We start from the raw sequence: 6,000 nt of genomic DNA on the forward strand, positions 1-6,000 counted from the left end.
CTCCAAAGAGAAAAGCCCTAGTTCGCTCAACCTTGCCTCATAAGACATGCTCGCCGATCCAGGCAGCATCCTAGTAAATCTCCTCTGCACACTCTCTAAAGCTTCCACATCCTTCCTATAATGAGGTGACCAGAACTGAACACAATACTCTAAGTGTGGTCTAACTAGAGTTTTATAGAGCTGCAACATTACCTCATGGCTCTTGAACTCAATCCCCCGACTAATGAAGGCCAGCATACCAGACACCTTCTTATCCATCCTATAAACGCGCAGCAACTTTGAGGGATCTATAGACGTGGACCCCACGATCCCTCTGTCCTCCACATTGCTCAGAATCCTGCCATTAACCTTGTATTCTGCCTTCAAGCTTTTTTACCATTGTTGAAGCTGTATTCATTCACACAAGTGAAGAATATTTTATCACATTCCTGGTGTGCTTTGCAAGTGGTGGAAATGGTTTAGGAGACCAGCAGTGCAGCGTGCTGTTGTAGTTCCGATGATTGTTCGTACTCCATGTACGATAGTCAGTGGTGATCCCCAGGATATTGACGGGGGGAGTTCAGCAATGGTAACCTCATTGTCTGTAATGGGGAATGGTCAGACTTCCTTTTATTAGGGATGATCATTACATGGAACTTGTACAGTGTGCATGTTACTTGCCACTTTTCAGCTCAAACCTGATTATTGTTCGGCTTCTGTTGTATGCAGACGCGGAGCCCCATGGTGTGTGATGATTGGTTTGCTCATGAATTGGAACCTAACAACTGTTGCCTCCATGTGGTGAGGTGAAAAAGTAACAGAAAGAAACTGGCATTTATTTCTAATAGTTCTTTGTTTCTATCTCATAGTTTTTCACATTCTCATTCTAATTTGCAACTTTTGGCTTCCATTGATAGAATATTTTCTCTGTGAATCCTTTTTAGCTCCTCAAATGGTCTGCATTTGGAATTTTTAAATTTACAGAGTGTGGTTTTCTGCCTACCCATCCACTGTTATTCTATGCAATTAATTATTTGAGCTACACTTACCATTCAGCTTGACTATCTACATTAACACTGTCTCTAATCCCTTCCTGGAGAGTCTCAATCTGCTATTAAGGGTTTGGAAATCTGGCAATAAGGAGTGCTTACCTCGACCCCACACAACAATTTAAACCAATGAGATTACAGTGCTCAGACAATGGCTGCTAGGTAGATGGATCTTTAGTTTTCATTGGCTGATGCTGGAGATGTCACTTCCTTGTTTGTGTGGAATGGATTCAGCTCAGTGGCAATGGTGTTCCAGCTGAGGGAGGTCTGTGAGCTGTTTTGTTCCACCATCTGTTGATGCTATTGTGTAGGTTTAATTCGCTTAATTAGTTGATCAGTGTGTCAAGGTCATTTAACTGTCCTGGATGTGGGCAGTGTGTGTTCTGGGTTGCAGTGAAGCTGTTGAATTCACAGATGGCGTTTGGCTTTTATTGCTTGTGTATATTAAATGAGAAAGTCTGGCAACACCTTATGATATTCATATTTGCAAAAAACACCTAGTAAGTTAAACCTTTTGTGGCTAACTAAATAGAGCCTTCTGTTATGTAAGTGTAGATTATACTAATTTCAGTTTTTTTTCTGTACGCTTGTTTGTTAAGATTTACCGTGAGGAATGAATTAATTTTCTCAATGTATTTTTGGTACTGTATCCAGTTGTTCTGATCTTTGGAAAGTGCTGTCACAATACCGTAGTCACTTCTTTTGTGAATGTTCCTCTTGTCACAGAGGGTGAGTGGTGCTAGTCTAGAAGATCATTTCAGTCTGCTAAGCGGATCAAGCAAGAGTGTCCTAGATTTTTTTCCCCCCCAAATTGGATTGATTTGTATTTGTTTTTTTTCACCATTCCCAGGAGATCACGTGATTTCTGGGTAGGGTAGGACATTATATATCGTGATTTACAAGGTATGGGATTTGTTTAGAACAGGTTAGATGGACCGAAAGGTCTCTTCTCTTCATTATTTTACCAGAACCTGTACATATCTTCAGTAAGAAGGGAGGGTTATTTTATTGTGTAAGGAACTGGCACGTGCCATACAAGCATCCATCAATTTGGGCATCTGCTGGCTCCTTGCATAATATAAATGTTAAATTACAAAACTGTGGGTAAATCTGTCAGTAAACAGAGACCAGTTAATTGATTGTAGAACTCTTTTCATGTTAGTACTTAATTGGTCAAAAACCACTTTTGTAGGCCTTTTCTATGTAACCTTTGATCATGAATAATGTTGTTCAATATATGTCCAGTTTACTTTTCTGCTATCTACAAGGCAGTTCCATGCAACAAGCTGGCAAGAATTTTGGTTGCTCTTGAAGATGCTATTTCTTCAAAGACACTGACTGTGAGGTATTGCATTTCGGAGATCAAACCAGGGTAGGACTTAAACAGTGAATGATAGGACCTTGGGGACGTCATGGAACAGAGGCACCTAGGAGTGCAAGTGCATAGTTCGCTGAAAGTGGCATCACAGGTAGATAGGGTGGTGAAGAAGGCATTTGGCAGGCTGGTCTTCATCATTGAGTATAGGAGTTGGGAAGTTATGTTGCAGTTGTGTAAGACATTGGTGAGGTTGCACTTGGATATTGTGTCCAGTTTCGGTCACCCTGTTATAAGAAAGATGTTATTAAACTAGCAAGAGTGCAGAAAAGATTTACTAGGATGTTGCCTGGACTTGAGGGGCCTGAGTTACAAGGAGAGGTTGTGTCAAATAGGACTTTATTCCCTGGAACATAAGAGATTAAGGAATGACCTGACAGAGGTATACAAGATCATACAGGACATAGGGTGAAAATACATAGTCCTTTTCTCAGGGAGGTGGTGCTGAAAACATCAGGACATAGGTTTAAGATCAGAGGTGAGAGATTTAAAGGGACATCAGGGGCAGCTTCTCGCAAAGGGTGGTGCGTATTTGGAATGAGCTGCCAGAAATAGTGGTTGAGGCGGGCACATTAGCAGCATTGAAAAGCTACCTCGATAAATACATGGCTAGGAGAGGTCTAGAGGGCTATTGGCCAAACATGGCCAGATAGGACTAGCTTGCTGGGCAACATAATTGACATGGATGAGTTGGGCCAAAAGGCCTGTTTCCATGCTACATGACTCGAAAACTGACTGACTTAGGGTATTCTTTGCCACTACTTAGTTTATTATATTGAAGTTGAACTACCATGGGCAAGTTAACATTGATTATTATCCAGGCCTTATTATAACAGGCCTTCCCTGTTGTTTAATTTAGTTCCCATAATTAGAAAAATAAAAGGCAAGTTAGAAAAATTGTTTTTTTCAAACTCTGGTAAATAGCATGTGGGCTGCTTTAAAAAGAACATAAGAAATAGAAGCGGTAGTAGAATGTATTAGTCCACCATTAAATAAGAGTATGGCTATTTCTTGTGTCTTGTCCACTTTGATACTCGATCCCCACCACACTCATTCCAGAGCAAGTACATCCCTTTTCAGGTTTGGAGACCACAACTGCATGGCAGGCAGTGCTCCAAACGAGGTTTCATGAAGGCCCTGTTTCGTGGTAAGACTTCTTTACTCTTGCACTCCAGCCCCCTTGCAATAAAAGCTAACACATTATTTGCCTTCCAAATTGATCGCTGTAATTCCATGTTTACTGTGATGAGACTCTATGTCTCATATCCCTCTCAATGTTAATGTGTACTGTTTCTCACCATCTAAAGATATTCTTTTATATGCTTTCTCTGAAAAGTGCATAACCTCACACTATCCCACACTATATTCCACCTCCTGACCATCTAGGATTTAATCCCTTATAGTAATCATCTGCCAACTTGAAAACAACATGTTTGTTTCTACACTTCTCTGTCCTTTAATCAGTGCTAATGTTACACCCTTGCCCCCATCTTTTTAACCTTACAGTGACATGCAAAAGTTTGGGCACCCCTGGTCAAAATTTCTGTTACTGTGAATAGCTAAGCGAGTAAAAGATTTCCAAAAGGCATAAAGTTAAAGATGACACATTTCTTTAATATTTTAAGCAAGATTACTTTTTTATTTCCATCTTTTACAGTTTCAAAATAACAAAAAAGGAAAAGGGCCCGAAGCAAAAGTTTGGGCACCCTGCATGGTCAGTACTTAGTAACATCCCCTTTGGCAAGTATCACAGCTTGTAAACGCTTTCTGTAGCCTGCTCAAAGTCTTTCAATTCTTGTTTGGGGGTTTTTCGCCCATTCTTCCTTGCAAAAGTCTTCTAGTTCTGTGAGATTCTTGGGCCGTCTTGCATGCACTGCTCTTTTGAAGTCTACCCACAGATTTTCGATGATGTTTAGGTCGTGGGACTGTGAGGACCATGGAAAAACCTTCAGCTTGTGCCTCTTGAGGTAGTCCATTGTGGATTTTGAGGTGTGTTTAGGATCGTTATCCTGTTGTAGAAGCCATCCTCTTTTCATCTTCAGCTTTTTTACAGACAGTGTGATGTTTACTTCCAGAATTTGCTGGTATTTACTTGAATTTATTCTTCCCTCTACCAGTGAAATGTTCCCTGTGCCACTGGCTGCAACACAAGCCCAAAGCATGATCGATCCATCCCCGTGCTTAACAGTTGGAGAGGTGTTCTTTTCATGAAATTCTGCACCCTCTTTTCTCCAAACTCTCCTGTGTCCTCATCACAAAACTCAGCGTCAGAAGTTTGCAAAGGAACATCTAAACAAGCCTGATGCATTTTGGAAACAAGTCCTGTGGACTGATGAAGTTAAAATAGAACTTTTTGGCCACAATGGGCAAAGGTATGTTTGGAGAAAAAAGGGTGCAGAATTTCATGAAAAGAACACCTCTCCAACTGTTAAGCACGGGAGTGGATCGATCATGCTTTGGGCTTGTGTTGCAGCCAGTGGCACTGGGAACATTTCACTGGTAGAGGAAAGAATGAATTCAATTAAATACCAGTAAATTCTGGAAGCAAACATCACACCGTACGTAAAAATAAAGCCGAAGCTGAAGATGAAAAGAGGATGGCTTCTACAACAGGATAACGATCCTAAACACACCTCAAAATCCACAATGGACTACCTCAAGAGGCACAAGCTGAAGGTTTTTCCATGGTCCTCACAGTCCCACGACCTAACCATCATCGAAAATCTGTAGATAGACCTCAAAAGAGCAGTGCATGCAAGACGGCCCAAGAATCTCACAGCACTAGAAGCCTTTTGCAAGGAAGAATGGGCGAAAATCCCCCAAACAAGAATTGAAAGACTCTTAGCTGGCTACAGAAAATGTTTACAAGTTGTGATACTTGCCAAAGGGGGTGTTACTAAGTACTGACCATACAGGGTGCCCAAACTTTTGCTTCGGGCCCTTTTCCTTTTCTGTTATTTTGAAACTGTAAAAGATGGAAATAAAAAAGTAATCTTGCCTAGAATATTAAAGAAATGTGTCATCTTTAACTTTATGCTTTTTGGAAATCAGGTCATCTTTTACGCGCTTAGCTATTCACAGTAACAGAAATTTTGACCAGGGGTGCCCAAACTTTTACATACCACTGTATGTGACAATCCTCTGTGTTTTACTGAGGTACCTTAAAAATGGCTTTTGAAGATCGAGGTGAACCAAATTTATTCTCTTTGAAGAAACTATGTTGACTCTCCCTGGCTGTGTTATGACTTTCTCGGTGCTCTTTACCATGTCTTTATGGTTAACAGGAAACAGAGAAAAGGCATAAGTGGATCTATTTTCTGGATAGCAAGATGTAATGAATGGTGCACCACAGGATAAATGAGTGAGCAAAGAGCTGACAGTATTATTTGGGGAAAATGTGAAAATTGTCCTTTTTGGCAGGAAAAATGAAAAAAGAAGCACTTTATCTAAGGTGAGAGATTGTAGAGCTTTGGAATCTGGGTTTCCAGGTACACAATTTTCCAGAAAGCTGATATGCAAGTACAGCAAGTAATTAGAAAAGTTGGTAGAATATCATCGTTTATTGCTTGGGAAATTGGACTAAAAGTAGGGAGGTTA

The sequence above is a fragment of the Pristis pectinata genome, chromosome 21, assembly GCF_009764475.1.
Source record: "Pristis pectinata isolate sPriPec2 chromosome 21, sPriPec2.1.pri, whole genome shotgun sequence".
Lineage (NCBI taxonomy): Eukaryota > Metazoa > Chordata > Chondrichthyes > Rhinopristiformes > Pristidae > Pristis > Pristis pectinata.